Below are 17,856 nucleotides of genomic sequence, written 5' to 3' on the forward strand. Positions count from 1 at the left end.
GCCTGAAAATTAGCTGGCTGGCATGCACATGCACGCCAGAGCTGAGCTCGCATGCCCACTGATATGGCTACACATGCCACAGGTGGCACACGTGACATAGGTTCACCATCACAGTTCTAGACATTTCTTAATATGAAGAAGAAATCAAAATATGCCACTTAATGCCCCAAAATAACAATGGTCTTCCGCATGGCCACCACAAAATTATAATCACAATTTACAGTATTTCTCATGCCCAAATCCTGTACTGATGTTCATCCACATTAACATTTTTCTTTCTCTGTTACAGTATAAGGTTTCATTGTCTTTTTGTTATTTGGGAGATTGCTTTGTCCTATATATATTGATACTAGATGCCTTCAGCATTCTGAATTGAAGTGAAAAGACAAGATGGTTGGATGAAGTGACACTTTAAACAGTGCTAGAAAGACAGAAAATGGAAAATCAGAGTTAATAGTGAATAAAATCTAGACAAGTTCAACTGTTTTCAGCTGATGACAGCAATCGTGATTAAATGAACTATGCATAAAAATGAAAAGGCCGAACAGCAAATATTAATAGTCAGAATATGAGAGACAGCAGTGGGATTATAGGCACTCAACAGATATAAATGAATGAGATTTCAGAAGGATTCTATGTGGTCAATCAGTGACAGTGCATGCCCACCTTTTGCTCAGCTATAGACTTTTTTTGTGGTACTTATGAAACTTACGGCCAGTTCTACTATTGGTAGTTCTTAGCAGCCTCCCAAGTAGACCAGACAGAAAACACAAGAAGATGAACCGTTGGCAGTTTTTTTTTTTGTTTGTTTACATTTATACCCCGCCCTTCTCAGAAGACTCAGGGCGGCTTACAGTGTATAAGGCAATAGTCTCATTCTATTTGTATATTTTTACAAAGTCAACTTATTGCCCCCCCAACAATCTGGGTCCTCATTTTACCTACCTTATAAAGGATGGAAGGCTGAGTCAACCTTGGGCCGGGCTTGAACCTGCAGTAATTGCAGGCTTTGTGTTCTTAATAACAGGCTTTACCAGCCTGCGCTATTCACCGGCCCATCCATTCATAGTTCACTTCCATCCATTGGCAGCTCACTTCCATCTATCGGGGACATAGCATATAAGCGATGCTTGAACAGGGTGTGCGGTATTGTCTGGGACGCTACACATTCTTCTCCACAACCTCTTTTCCTTGTTACCTTCTGGGAGGAGGTTTTGTGGTATCCAAAGCAGAGCATGCAGATTTATTCACAGTTTTGTTCCTTATAGTATCAACCTTGTGAATTCTCAAGCTTCTTCTTTCCAATATATATTCAAGATGGACAGTGATTTTTATATATATGTAAATGTATTTATATATTATTTTTAATGTGTGCTAATATGCCCACAGTAAAAAAAATGACAATAAAGGTTATATCATCTATCTATCTATCTATCTATCTATCTATCTATCTATCTATCTATCCATCCATCCATCCATCCATCCATCCATCCATCCATCCATCCAGTATCAATCAATCTATCTATATCTATCTATCTATCTATCTATCTATCTATCTATCTATCTATCTATCTATCTATCTATCTATCTATCTATCTAATTCTACTTTAGTATAAGGCTACATTTACGGAATCTTGCACTAGTTCTTATACCAATATCTGGCATAAGGGACTTGCTATTGATACCAGGTGAGTATTCTATTGCAACAACATTGGAGAAAAAGCACAGAATTGCCTAAGTCATGTAGCGCTAATTTCAAGGCCACATAGGGTTGGCTTTGAGATTTCAACAGAAGTTATAGGTAGTACTGGATTGCTAAAATGGCAACTTAACCATCAATGGAGAGCAGTAACAGAGTTGGAAGGGACCTTGGAAGTCATCTAGTCCAACCCCTGCTCATGCAGGAGACCTATACTTGGGATTCGAACCGCCGAACTGCTGACCTTTCTGATCAACAAGTTCAGTGTCTTAGCCACTGAACCACCTAGCCAGACTAGGTGCACTATGCCATCATTCAAGAGATGATATTCTCAATTCAGAACCCTTAATTATGGAATTTTCTTCATATCCAGCCATTATTGATTCTGTGTCAACTATTTAATTTTCAGCGCCAGCTAATGACCTTCCTATTCTTTGAGGCTTCTGGCCAAGCTTATGCTGCTGGGTTGTTTAATATCTTGCTGACATTGTAATGAGATCATTTTGGGTTATAATTTGGGCAATTTTGTATGATTTGTATTGATCTGTTTTCTTATATCCAAATATAGAATGAAAAGTAGGCTGGCTTTTTATCAATTAAAAAAATGGTTTAAGATTTGCAAATTAGCTGTGAGATCAAAACCATTAAGCTGGAAAAATGCTAGATAGTAGTTAGAAGTCTGATCATTTAAGGCTTTGATGAACTGCCAAATGTTAGAACAGATTAGAAGAAAGAGAAGAGAGAGGGAGTGTGAGAGAGAGAGATCTGAAGACCACATTAGATATAGTGACTGTACTTTTTAAACTCATGGATTTAAATTTACAGGAGAAAAGAAAAGGTTTAAGCACACACACACATGGATATATCCAATCTAATTAGTGTCAAGAAAAAGGTGATTGAAAAGAAACGACATCATTGTAATTTGCCAGTGAAATGCATCCCAGCTTAATCTTTCTTAAGTAGTGTGAAAGCTTATCCACAAGACAAAAATATCATTAATTTACGAAGTACCCTTTGCAACGGATAGAGAAAATGTTTCTTTTGACTACAGCAGGGGTCTCCAACCTTGGCAACTTTAAGTCTTGCGGACTTCAACTCTCAGCAAAGCTGGCTGAGGAATTCTGGGAGTTGAAGTCCGCAAGTCTTAAAGTTGTCAAGGTTGGAGACTCCTGGACTACAGGCTTCTTACCATGATGGGGTATAATGTATATTGGAAAAAAAAAGAGATATGAATCTAAGCTTATCTGCTTCTCTATGGCGGTATATATAAAGATCAGAATTGCTGAGGAAGTTTGGGCACTAATGGGCATAGACCATTTTGGAAACACTAATTTTATAATGTATGATTTACATTATAATGCCCCAAGTGTAATCTCCAAGATTTTTATTTCAAATAAATGTGGAGAGCTTGCATGAAAACACACAAAAATAAAAAAGATATCTGGACATGTGACCAACTTTATTATGAAACAGCAGGTTTGAAAAGAGCAGGGCTAATCTGTCTGAGATGCCAGACAGCTATTATAGCAAAGACTATATGGATTTCAAAATTCTTATACTAACTTAGTTCACACATCTTAGTAGCATTCTGTTCCCAGAAAACGGAGAGCCTGTTAAGAAAGTGACATCACCTCCTGAGCCAAAGAAACAAGCCTAGAGCCTAAAGATTTAATAATGCCATCCTCCTTCATAGGAAAGATTGGTCTAGTAACCAAAAAAGGTCCACCAAGACAAGAAAAATATAGAGCAACAACAACCAATAAAAAGGGGAGACTAGTTAATACAGCTGGGTCTGGTTAAGAAAGCCAAAAGTGTTGGCTCCTTAGTCCTTAAAATACACTGCAGAAAATAGCTGGCTAAACTTTTTTTAAAAATGGCTGCGTGGGTCAGGGAAGGTATGCAAGGAGGCAGTGTGACACTGGGAGAAGTGTGGGGGGGGGTACACAAGTGCACGGAAGGTACATGGGGTGGCATGGGTCAGGGAGCATGCATGGGAGCTGTACCATGTGGGTCAGGGAAAACGTGTGTGGCAGACAGTACAATTCAGGGGAATGTGTAGGGCCTGGCCTTGGCCAGGAAAGCTATGTTGGCATCCTTTCCCCTTCCCTTCCCTTCCCTTCCCTTCCCTTCCCTTCCTTTCCTTTCCTTTCCTTCAGGTGGATATGTTGTTGCTGCTGAGTAGAGGAGGGAGTGGGGCATTGCAAAACTGGATGAGAAACTGTCACAGAACATTGAAAATGAAGATCACATGATTGCAGCAAAGCCAAGAAGCACAGCAACAGCCAGTTGCAATGAAGCAACCACAACTTCCCCAAATTTCATTCCTGTAGGACTCATGGATTTTATGACACATTTTAAAAATTAGCCCATTTGAGGTACCTTGGTTCAAAAATTAATGCCATATGATGTGCCTTTTCACCCAATTAAAGGGCATGACAATGAGAATTTTAGTAGTATATAGATAGATATTCCAAGGAACTATTAATAGAGGAATTATATATATACTAGAGATATTACAAGGAATCTTTTCTGAGCACCCTTAACACATATCGGCTTGCATATTTTGCTTCCGACTGATGCAGAAAAGGTTGGATCAAACTGACCTGCTTAGGGAAGGAAAGAGACTGATGGTAACTGTTCTTTTCCATGGCAGAAATGGCTTTTTGAGCCACAGAGATAAACTTATTCTCTCTTGTATATTTCTCTAATGCATAGCTCAACATTTTATCTCTCCTGGCGGCTTTCCAGTTGCAGTCTCTGCTTCATAAAATTCCATGGAAGCCGTTCAATTATATGGGAGAAATATAAAGTGATATTAAGCTTAATGGCTAGTGGACAGGATACAAAAACTATTCCTGGTTTCTCCTGATATTTTAACATCTCTAAAAGCTGTTCGCTCCTCTTGCAAAAATTGAATTGGCTGGTGTGTCCTCTGGAGCAAATATTTTCACCCTCTTCAAAGCATTTGCTGAATGAAGAATGGCACATGTAACAAGTCTGTTGCATGAGCTGCATGGGGTGCTGGTCTCTTCTGGTCCAATTCAAGATGTTGGTTATGACCTTTAAAACCCTACGTGGCATGGGGCCAGGCTACTTATAGAATCATATTCATCCTGTTACATCAGCTGTTCCCATTTGGTCAGGCAGGGAAGGTATGTTTCAGACCCCATCAGCCAAAGAACTCGAACCTCAGGGTCTAGGAAGAGAGCCTTCTCTGCTGTTGCCCCTGCCCTCTGGAACACTCTTCCACCCCCTCCCAGAGATGAGGCAAGCCTTCAGGAAAGACATGAAACATGGCTCTGCAGCCTTGCTTGGGGGGGGGGGGAGGAAACAGAAGAACTGTAAGGTTACTTAATACCCCAAAAGCCCTCTCACTGAATTTTAATGAATTTTACATTCCTTGCTTCTTTTTACCTTTTATGCCATACGCAGTGGTGGGACAAAAGCAAGTTCAGGCCGGTTTGGCCGAACCAGTTGTTAAATTGCTGGCTGGCTCTGCCTCTCCCCTCCTCTCCCCTCCCCTTCCAGGAGTCCCCGCATGCCCTGTTTTGGCTCCCAGGTATGTGCAGGGAGACCTACTAGGCCCAAAATGGGGTGCAGGGGGGTTACCGCGGCCACCCCACGGTCTGTTTTTGCTCCCGGGGGGGGAGTTCAGGAGGCCAAGTGCTGCCTGTCACACCCTCTGGCCGTGCATACCATGGCCATGCCCACCCAGCTGGTCAATAGGGCAGAGAACCGGCTGTTAAATAATTTGAATCCCACCACTGGCCATACTGTTCTTATAGCTTTAATATTTTATTATACTCCGCCCAGAGTTTCTCTGTGAGGGACAGATAGATGGGGGGGCGCTGACAGATAGATGGGGGTGGGGGAGAAAGAGAGTGGGTGGGGAGAGATGGTAGGCAGATATTAAATATAAAGGAATGCTGTCTTCTTTCACATCAGATTCAATGTCTATCTTTCTCCACAGTGTATCTGCAATTCTTTTACACATAAAGAACCCAACCTAACTAGATGTATCACCAGAAAGGCCTGAGAATCTATTTGTGAGCTCAGCTCTATCAACTGTAGACCCAATCTAGCAAAGAGTAAACCTTAAGCAACGTTGGAAAGAAAATGCACTTATTCTGATTTCTTTTCCAAATCAATTAATGCAACTGAAGCTTCCAAAGCTTCATGCAAACTGAAACATGTTTTTTACACCAAAATCTGTTTAGAATTTTACACATTGTCCACCATTTGGAACAAAACAGAAATGCACATTTAAAGGTGGAGGGGGGAAGTGTACTTAAAAAAATGAACTTTGCTCAATAAATAATTGTAAGAAATGTACCTGAAAAAACACAGGTGTGTTTCAGTAGATTTTTCTTTTTTCCCTTTCTGGGAAAAGGGAATTTGCATGTTGATGCAGAAAGCACTGGTCCAAAAAAAAAAAAAAAAAAAAGAGGGAAGGGGAGGGTGAAAGAAAATTGAGTAAAAGAATAATCGACAGATTCACTTGTTTCCAGCCAGATGACTCATAAATTGATTACCAGCAAAATGTCACATCAAAAATGAGAGAGTAATTTTTCCACACCATCCTCCTCCTATAGATATATGTGAAGGATGAAATACACAAACAGTGAGTTTTCAAACCTGTAGTGTGGTCATACAGCTGAGAGAAAGCAGATACAAATTCTGCAGAATGGATGGCTTCTTATGGTCACTCATACTGACAGAATGACCAAGTCTATAAAAGATCAGTAGGCCTGCAAACCTTGTAAGAATGCATTTCAAATGAGCTGGAAAAGCTAATGGTGGAACACTTGTTTTAGACAATCCCAGGAAATCTCCTGCAGTAAATGATCATGTAGCTTGAAGGGAGGGTGCATGGTCTGTCCAAGAGGTGCTGTGTGGGTCTGGGAGAAATTCATGTGGGGGTGCCACATGGGCCAGGGAAGGCACTTGGGAAGGTGCCTTGTAGATCGGGAAGGATGCGTGAAAGAATGGTGCAAGGGATGAAGGAAGGGTGCATAGGTGCAGATGCTATGTGGGTCAGGGAAGTGTGTGTGGGGAGTTAGCATTGGGTCAAGAAGTGCCATGTGGATAAGATAAAGCATGCAGGGGGGCAGAACAAATTGGGGGAGCATGCATGGGCCAGGAAACCAACCTTCCTTCCTTCCTTCCTTCCTTCCTTCCTTCCTTCCTTCCTTCCTTCCTTCCTTCCTTCCTTCCTTCCTTCCTTTCTTCCTTTCCATGGATATACAAATAATTTGGTTGGATGTTTACTTGCAAACCTTGCACAAATTCATTTCAAATAAGTTGAAAAAGGCCACAGCTAATGCCGGAACACTTGCTTTAGACCAGAGGTGTCAAACTCAAAGCCCGTGGCCGGATCCAGCCCATGGGTGCTTAGATCTGGGCCAGCCTGTGGTACCTCTGCCAGCAAAAATAGAGCTCGGAAGAGCCATGTACAGCCCTCCCAGGCTCCATTTTCAGCCATTCTCCCCCAGGCCCCCATTTTTGGATGGGATGGCCTCCCGCAGCCCTCTGCCAGCGAAAATGGAGCTCAGGCAGTGGTGGGTTGCTACCGGTTCACCCTGGTTTGGGCGAACTAGTAGTGGTGGTGGTAGGAGGCTCCACCCACCTGCCCAGACATCATCAAAAATGCTCTGCGCATGCGCAGAACCTTCTGCGTATGCACAGAAGCACCACACATTCACAAAACAAGCACACACACCCGTGCACTCCCAATAGTGAACCGGTAGCGCTGAGATTTGAAACCCACTACTGAGCTCAGGTCTCCGTTTTTGCTGGCAGTGGGTTGCAAGAGGCTATCCTGGCCGAAAATCGGGCCCCAGGGGGGCCATGCATGACTCCCCTAAGCTCCATTTTTGCTGGCAGAGGGCCATGCCTACCCCATCCCAGACATGCCCCCCAGGCCACAACCCTTATGTGTCCCTCAATGAAATTGAGTTTGATACCCCTGTTTTAAACAATCCCAAGCAATCTCCTCAATATCGCCATGTAAATGATCATAGATCAATTGTCCATAAAGGCTTCTCTTTCACTGTAAGAATAAACTGGGCTGGGGAAGATGATCTGATTCAACAGGACACAGATTCAGGTGTGCCCCTTTGAGCTTTATCTGAAGACAGGATCTCTGGAGTAGCCAGATTAAAGGACAAAGGGACTTCCAGGTGAGAATAGATGTTTCTAGGGAGTTTTGCAGCTGGACATCTTTTAAAGCAAAGCATTTCTACCTAATATTTGAGTCCATGATGCAAAGAAAAAGTCTTCCTCCCCTTTTCATTGTTTCTTTTCCCCATCCTCTTGTTCCCACAGACTCTTAAATTACTCTTTATTTCAAGCTGATACTGATAGGTTTAAGGCAGGGAAGAGACATTGCCAAGCAGAGTTACAGATCCCATGACTGTTTCCCCATAATCCAGAGCAGCTGGATATCCATCATTTCATTTTTCTTTTTGGTTTTTATTTAAAACAACAACAAAACAAAACAGAAATTCCCAGCACATTCCCTCCTTTTTTTAAAGGGCAAAAAGTAATCTCAGCTTGGCCTGTGTTGTTATCCTTTTAAAAACATTAAGTGCCCAATATAACATAAGAAAAATGGTGGTTGTACACTTTTCTGTAAATCCTTTGGCTGTTAAAAGGGAATAAAAATGATGGGTTTCAAGAACCAAGGCATTGTTTTCCATTTGTATTAGGAACATTACTTTTATGGGGGGTTTTATTGCACTTTTTGGGGCGCAGCCAAATCTTTTTGCCTTCCTTGTCTCCAGAGGGAGCTGGGTGTGACGTAATTTCTGCATTGAAATAAATACTGCAGGTTGTGGAAACAAAAGTTACAAAACACAAATCTTGGAAATCACAGATGAGCAAGAGCAAAAAAGGAATTAGGTAAAGATAAAGGTTCCCCCACACATGGGTGCTAGTCGTCTTCCGGGTCTAGAAGTGGTGCTCATCTCCATTTTTAAGCCGAAGAGCCAGCGCTGTTTGAAGACGTCTCCGTGGTCATGTGGCTGGCATGACTAAATGCCAAAAGCGCACAGAATGCTGTTACCTTCCCATCAAAGGTGGTCCCTATTTTTCTACTTGCATTTTTTACATGCTTTTGAACTGCTAGTTTGGCAAAGCTGGGACAAGTAACGGGAGCTCACCCCGTTACGCAGCACTAAGGATTCGAACCGCTGAATTGCCGACCTTTCGATCAACAAGCTCAGCATCTTAGCCACTGAGCCACCACGTCCTTTAAAAAAAGGAATTACATAGTGCCGATTTTTTTTTAAAATGAGCGGGTCAGGGTCAACTTCCCCCAAATGCAATTAAATATAAACCATTCACATTAATTTAAAAAAAAATACTCTCATATTTACAAGTTCCAGAAATAGAGCAGTAATATGTTTAACTTTGAAAAGGGGAAATTTAAATTCCTGGGGCCAAAGGTGCAAAGTTATTGGGCTTCATACTTGTGGGAAATGTGATTAGAGCAGACACTCCAAGTCCTCAACAAAAAAAGAGTTTCTGTAAGACTCAGAATTTAGGAGAACATTTTCCACACATCTGTCTGTGTCAAAATTGACTGCCATCAAAGATCTGAGGGGATAGAACTTATTTCATGTTCCCTTGTTAATATGCTGTACATTTCTCTATTCTTCATGGCAGCCAAAGCAAAGATGAGAGATACCCTAGATTTGATGATACCAGAAAATAACAGAGAAAAATGGGTTATAGAACCTCAAATACAGAGTATAGATGAACAGTGGGAATTCAGCATCTGTTTCTGCTCATAAGTTGTTCCATCCTGAGAAATCTTCTTTGCAAACTCTACCTGTCCTGTACTTTATTGTGTGATTTTTAGATCTGTTTTAGGAACTGAGATGAAAGAAAGAAAGAAAGTGATTGCTAAAAAACAAATGTCTATGGAGATTCTTGGTCATCCAGCTCATGGTTGTCCCAAAGGTGCTTTGGGACTATTACTAAAGCAACTTCTCCCAATCAGATGCCTTCTGGCTATGCTGGATATGAGCAAATGGCTTAAAATTCTGAAAAGTTCTGATGTCTCTGACTAGAAAGCATCAGATCAGGCAAAAGTCTCTTCATGTCTGGAGAAAGATGTTAAACTATTCAACACTACAGACAATGCAACTACCCTTCAAAAAGACATTGACTACGTTTCAGATTGGTCTAACAAGTGGCAACTTCAAATTTCAACCAACACATTGCACATTGGCAAAAAAATATATATCAAAACATAAAATATAAATTAGATGGACATGACCTTATAGATGACCTTCACTCTGTCAAGGACCTTGCAGTACTCATTTCTAAAGATCTAAGTGCCAGAGCCCACTGCAACAACATTGCCAAAAAGGTACTAAGAGTTGTTAACCTAATATTGCGTAGCTTCTTCTCTGGTAAAGTTGTACTATTAACTAGAGCATACAAAACATTTGCTAGACCAATTCTTGAATACAGCTCATCTGTCGGACATAAATACAGTCGAGAGAGTTCAGAGATATTTCACAAGAAGAGTCCTCCACTCCTCTGCTGGCAATAAAATACCTTATGCCACCAGACTTGAAATTTTGGGCTTAAACAACTTAGAACTATGCTGACTTCAGTCTGACCTAAGCATAGTACATAAAATTATCTACCACAATGTCCTACCTGTCAATGACTACTTCAGCTTCAACCACAACAATACACAAGCAAATAATAGTTACAAACTCAAGGTAAACCGCTCCAAACTCGATTGCAGAAAATATGACTTCAGTTATAGAGTGGTCAATGCCTGGAATGCTCTTCCCCAAAGCCCCAAAACTTTAAGTTTAAACTGTCTACTGTTGACCTCACCCCATTCCCAAGAGGTCTTGTCCTAATATTCCTTTTTACTTACTCTTTTCATGTATCCAAATTATGTTTATACTTTTACCTGTTATCTTATATATGATTGACAAATAAATAAATAAATAAAAATAAAAATAAATAAACAAATAAATAGAGCTTCATTGAAATGAAGTGCATAAGAGAAGGAATGCAAAGAGATGAAAATCGCAAATCCCAAAGATCAAGAAAAAGAGAAGAAGGCACCAAGGGATTGAAAGCTACCTTGAAAGCAAAGTTATGAACGATTGTGTGATATCACGACTATAGATCAGTTTTATAGCCACATTCTCCCACCTAAGTGTGTTGGGTCTTGGCTTAAATGGCTTTAAAAGGTGATAAAACAAAGTCATGGAAGAAGGATCTAGTAATGTATTATAAGTCCTGATGTCTCAGTGGAACCTCTACATCCTGAGACAGGGTAGATTTGAATGCTAATTGCTTCATTCATTGCTTGTGCATTTTCCAGACCTAGTTGCCTGTCCGCTTTCGTCAAAATTACCAAGGTATATTTTAGTTCTTACGCTCACATTCTTTCTTTTGCACTGAACTCATAATGCCAGTTATGCTATTTCTTTGTTTTTATTCCAGTTTGCTCAACCCCTGAGAAGGCGAGTTCTTGGAAAATTGAAATATTCTTTCTTCTGAAGCAGGGCAATGGGCGTTCACTGCCATGCTTCTTGTCTGTCCCTTTCAAGATTACCAGTCATTCCCTTTGGGGAACTAATATTCAGCATTGTTAATACAGGCGTTCATTTTGGGAGAAGTGCATTCGTTCAGATCTACTAATGGGATTTACTATACTATAAACAGAATATGGCCGGTCGATAAGGAGGTAACTCACAGAAAATTCAGAGCAACCAAAGCTGTTTTAATCAAAACGGATGTGTGAAGGAACTTTGGGAGAAAAACTGGAGTAAAAACTGGAAAGAGAGATTAAGTCAGAGCTTTATTTAAAGGGGTGAGTGTAATACTGAGCCAGAAATTTTCTTTGGCAAATTCTGACTTGAAATCTTGAAATTGATGTAAAGACACCAGACCTATCCCTGTTCCTCCTGATATAATAATGCAAAGTGGGATTATCACTCAGCAACAGAGCAAGTGCATGTCATGCAGAGTCCCAATTTCCTGAGGTATGCTGCAAAATTGAACACTCACCAGCTGATTCCTTTTCTTCCGAACTGGTGTCCTTTCATGTCTCTCACACAAATATTTCCATAAATGGCTATACAAATGCAAAACAACATAAAGTAAAGGAAACAGCACAAGTGGAATATTACATTCTTTTTTTTATTCTCTTTCTCTGTTTAAAAATAATTTAAAAGACTACGATGCATCATTTTGGAACTTCCTGCAAGAGTGGTGGAGGAGGCTACTTTCTCCAAGACTTGTTTGATGCATATCAGAGCAGTAAATATCAGACTCCTTGTTCATTACTGACAACGAACACTTTTTGAGGAATCAAAACAAATTAGAAATCAGATTTTCAAGTTTTCTTGCATCTCCTGATAGTTCCTTGGGGGCATTTTTTCATGTATAGCCAAGGAGAATGGAATAATAGCCAAACCAGAATAGCAGTGGCAAACCACAGATGAAGATAATTGTCTTAGAGTTTAATCTGGCAGAGGCAAGCATAAAAACACAACGAATTGTGTTTTTAAAGGAAAATCCCTGGAACCTGAAGGCCCTAAAACTGAGAGACAATCTTGCTAAGGTTGATCTTAAGCTTATGCTTTCCCATCCAAGCTTATACAGCACCTAGGCATGAAGACAGAATCTCCATGATGTTGTTTGGTCAGTTAGGAATGAAGATATAAACAGAATAACAGAGTTGGAAGACTCTGGGAGATCTTCTAGTACAACCCACTGCTCAAGCAGGAGACCCTATATCAGTCCAGATAAGTGGCTATCCAATCTCTTCTTGAAAACCTCCAGTGATGCAGCACCACAGCTTCTGAAGGCAAGCCACTCTACTGGTTAATTGTTCTCACAGTTAGGAAGATTCTCCTTACTTCTAAATTACTTCTCTCCTTGATAAGTTTCCATCCATTGTTTCTTCTCTTGCATTCTGGTGCTTTGGAGAATAGGTTGGCCCTTCTTTGTGGCTGCCCCTCAAATATTGGAACACTGCTGTCATGTGTCCATCTTTTCACTAGAATAAAGCTAGGTATCACCTGCATATTAATGATACCTCAAATTGTGCTGTCACCTAGTGGTTTCAAGTAAACAGAAGTGGAGAGAGTTCTGAGCCTTGGAACAACCTCACAAAACTGGAGTCCTGGGCTATCCTCTCCACCACACCAACACTGGCCGGAACTGGTTCCAGAGGAAGGTACATAATACAAAACAGTGCTGCCATACCCAATCTCCAAACTTGACACAGGAGGATACCATGAATGTTGGAGATCAGATGAAAATTGTCCCCCATGGTTGGGTTTATTGATAGTTTTTTGAGGTTTTGGGTGCTCTACTGCCTCTTTAAGGGATGGCACAACCATCCTCACTCTCAAAGAAGAATTCACCACTGCCAGAATCCAACCATATGTCACATCCTGGGAAGCCTTGGTCAACCAGGTGAGACATGGGTCTAAAACACAGGGGGGCAAACTAGTAGCCCCAAGAACCAAGATAACCAACCAAAAACTGAGTTCGTTATCCATGGATGCCATGAGACCAGACAAATGCTGAAATTTTATTATGCTTACTGCCCCAATGTAAGTCCTGTTAGTGGTTTTAATTTGAGTTCTGTCAGCTTAACTCTTTGTCAAACTCCAGGTTCACTCTTTTCCACACTCCATGTATCTCTTCAACTGTTACATTTCCTTCAGCTCCTCCATTAATCGGAAGAGTTTTGGGATCCATTCTCAGAATCTGGGCTCAGATTCAGAATCAGAGGAGGGGACCAACAAAGGGCATTCAGCGCCAGAGTCAGATTCAGACGTGCTGACAAATGACGAGCAGCCATCTCCAGCACTATCTGACCAGGCAAAAGAAGGAGGGTAAAACAGCAAACAACAGACACATTTGCCATTGCTCTCTAAAGAGGAGGGCATGGAATTACCACCCTCCCAACACAAGAGTTTGGTAGGCTGCAAAGAGAGTAAAACAAAGGCTGTCAGATTTATATGCAAGGAGTCTCGCCCCCACTAAATGAGCTACTTCTATTGAGCAGCAAGCACAAGCTTTTCGTTGATGATAACCACCTGTTAAATCCCACTCCCTGTGCTTTGAATTGCAAACTTTGCAATCTGAGCCTTTGACCTTCGGATTCCACCTGAAATTGGAATCGATTCTGAAAATTTATAGATACATACCAATGCCTCCAGCTTGTTTGAATGTTTGTTTGTTTTTCCTTAATTTCATTGCATTTCTTTTTAAAAGTACATTGCTTGAAGGACCATAAGTGGACAGAAAATCAATTTATCAATACTTTTCATTAATAAAATGACTGAAATCCATTGCTCGGTCTCGTTATATGTCAAATGTAAACATGTGTCAAAAACCTCATGTGACTCTTTCTTCTCAGCAAAGCAAATATGGGACTGAATCAGTGGTGGGTTGCCCCCAGTTCTGACTGGTTCACAAGAACCCGTAGTAAAACCGGTGGGAGGTTCCACTGACCCAGACATCATCAGGAAGCTTCTGCGTAGAAGCGCGCACATGTGGCCCTGTTGCGAACGTAGTAAAGGTAAGTAGAACCCACCCCTGGACTGAATATTTTGATGGAAAGAAGAGTGGTCCTTCCTCTAACGATATTCTTCTGCTGCAATGCTCTCTAATTCATATGCGACTTGAACACATATAGATTTGTGTGTACTTATACATGTACACACAGACTTAGAAATGTATGAATGCATAAATCAGGAACCAGATGGTGAGCAGCACAGATAAGCAATCCACCTACCTCCTCGTGCACAAAAAACCTCCACCGTAACTGCTTTGTCTAAAAGAAATGCTATTCAAGATTTTATTAGTCTTATGTACAAAGTTCATCCATGTTATTTCTATGAAAATAATTGCATCTTAAATGCCATTCGTTACAATGTGAGATTTTTTTTTTATATTAAAAAAAATGTTGAGTTCAAACAACTGACTTGAATACTTCCATTAGCGGCTCTGTGGCTACTTGATCCTTTTTCATGGCTCTCACACTATAATAAAGTCCTTTCAATTCAGATGCTGATGTTATCTATGCTATCAACAGGAACTCAAGGACGGAGAGGTAGCGTTTTCTCAGAAATAATATTCAGAGAGCACTGTACAAGTCATGAGATACATTACCAAAAATTACAATGTAAACAGAGGAGAGCGTGGACAGGGAAGATATCAAACCTCTTCAGTGTCATAGTTTGATTTGCTAAATGGAGATTTTGATTCACTATGGCGAACTGTCTAAGATAACCTAGGAAATTAGAGGAAAGTTGAAAAAAAAGAAAAAGATCAAAGGCCAAAAGAACGGGAGAAACATGAGAAAGAAACTCAAAGCAATTCCACTTAATTACACTATATATAAGTTGAATAGGAGAACTGCTTGGATAGGTTTTCAAGATTTGTTTTATTCTCCTACTGGTAATACAGATCTTCCCAGAAATCCCAGTGGTTCTTATTTCCTGAGCATGCCAGCCTTGCAAAGCTTGACACTAACTAAGCTTTTGAACAAGCCTCTTTGAACTCATGGGGAAACAGTACGCCCAAGACAGTACGCCTCTTCTCTCTGTATACCAATGACTGCATCTCCAATGATCCATCAGTTAAGCTACTGAAGTTCGCAGATGACACAACAGTGATTGGTCTCATTCGAGACAATGATGAATCCGCATATAGACGAGAGGTCAAATGACTAGCCTTGTGGTGCAACCAAAACAATCTGGAACTGAACACACTCAAAACCGTAGAAATGGTGGTAGACTTTAGGAAAAACCCTTCCATACTTCCATCTCTCACAATACTTGACAACACAGTATCAACAGTAGAAACCTTCAAATTTCTGGGTTCTATCATATCGCAAGATCTCAAATGGACAGCTAACATCAAAAACATCATTAAAAAAGGACAACAAAGAATGTTCTTTCTGCGCCAACTCAGTAAGCTCAAACTGCCCAAGGAGCTGCTGATCCAATTCTACAGAGGAATTATTGAGTCTGTCATTTGCACCTCTATAACTGTCTGGTTCGGTTCTGCAACCCAACAAGAAAAACACAGACTTCAGAGGATAATTAGAACTGCAGAAAAAATAATTGCTACCAACTTGCCTTCCATTGAGGACCTGTATACTGCACGAATCAAGAAGAGGGCCGTGAAAATATTTGCAGATCCCTCGCATCCTGGACATAAACTGTTTCAACTCCTACCCTCAAAACGACGCTATAGAGCACTGCACACCAGAACAACTAGACACAAGAACAGTTTTTTCCCGAAGGCCATCACTCTGCTAAACAAATAATTCCCTCAACACTGTCAGACTATTTACTGTATCTGCACTACTATTAATCGTTTCATAGTTCCCATCGCCAATCTCTTTCCACTTATGACTGTATGACTATAACTTGTTGCTGGCAATCCTTATGATTTATATTGATATATTGACCATCAATTGTGTTGTAAATATTGTACCTTGATGAACGTATCTTTTCTTTTATGTACACTGAGAGCATATGCACCAAGACAAATTCCTTGTGTGTCCAATCACACTTGGCCAATAAAAAATTCTATTCTATTCTATTCTATTCTATTCTATTCTATTCTATTCTATTCTATTCTATGAATCTGAGCACCATAATTTGTTCTATGTTTAGTAAATGAAATGGAAAGAGGTAGGCTGGCTCACAGAGAGACTGATTAGATCACTCACAGCATACGTCTACCTGAACATTGTGGAGTCATATGAAGGCACTGGCAATAGAACTTCCCATGTTCCTTCAAGGCCATTCTCTACACCCTCTACAATAGAATAGAATTCTTTCTTGGCCAACTGTGATTGGACATACAAGGAATTTGTCTTTGGTGTATATGTTCTCAGTGTACATAAGGAGAATAAAATACATTCATTAAGAATAAAAAGATACAACACTTAGTGATAGTCAAGGTTACTAATAAGCTATCAAATCATACTAGGAAAGAAATAAAAATATAAATTGAAAGATACAAGAAACATGGTTGTAGTAGTAAGTGGAAAGAGATAGATACTAGTAAGGAAGAAAAGAAGAATAGTACTATAGTCTTACTAAATTATTTGACAGTGTTGTTTATATACAACCAATAGGTTGGATTTCAAGTTATAGAATATTTATCTAGCAAGAGGAATTGGAGAGTAACAGAACTAGAAAGCTGTTGCAGGAAATACAATTCAGAGCATTCCCAGCAGATAACTTTCTGCTTTGTGTTAGGCCCACAAAGTAGACCAGACCAGGAAACTAATTCCACAGAAAGGCTAACATTATTTTTATTCAGTCTGGCTACAACAACAGAATCTTTGCAAATCTGATTGTGCTGTACCTCCTTCTCTTTGTAGTTCAGTGAATTAGGAAGGATTCTGCCTAGGCCATTGCTATCTTGTTCTGGGCTTATTTTTCCCTTGTGTACTCCCAAGGAACTATTGTCCTCTAGTGCTCACGCTAAGCTGATCTTAATGTGCATTCTCATCCCTGCAGAAGTTTGACACCATGCCCATTTTTAGGTCCTCCATTGGACCCTGTTTGAGACTTTGGAGAAATTTAAGATGAAAGACCTTTAGACCTTCCAAGGGCAACCACATTTCCCACCCCCCTTCTTTTGAAGTATTTATGATTTCTGCCTTTTTAACTCGTAAAAATGAATGATGAAACTCAAAAGTAGGAGGAAAGCAATAACTCAGTGCTCAAAGATTACATGATCTTTTATTTTTATGTAAATTGGACTGCTCTCCCCCCCAATGACGAAGAGGAGAAAATGTAAATTTTACATCAATTGCCTGAGAAATGTCAACTACCTTAAGGGCAAACCAGCTGTCTGCAGTATACAACCTGCTGCCAGATTCTTGCAGGGAGCACATAGAAGTCCCTGGCTGATGAGGTGTGGAATCTCTTTGGAGCTTAACATCTCTCTTTGATTATTATTTTTTCTTTCATTCTTCACTTATATCGGAAAATCCCAGGGCTAGACTGTGGAATGGAAGCAGAATTGAGAAAAAAACAAAACAAAACAGTTTCCCACAAAAGAGTTGGCAAGAAATTAAATGTCTATTAGCTGATTGCATAGCTTTAAGCACATCCACTGATAAATAAGTATTTGCT

The sequence above is a fragment of the Ahaetulla prasina genome, chromosome 1 (assembly GCF_028640845.1).
Source record: "Ahaetulla prasina isolate Xishuangbanna chromosome 1, ASM2864084v1, whole genome shotgun sequence".
Classification (NCBI taxonomy): Eukaryota; Metazoa; Chordata; class Lepidosauria; order Squamata; family Colubridae; genus Ahaetulla; species Ahaetulla prasina.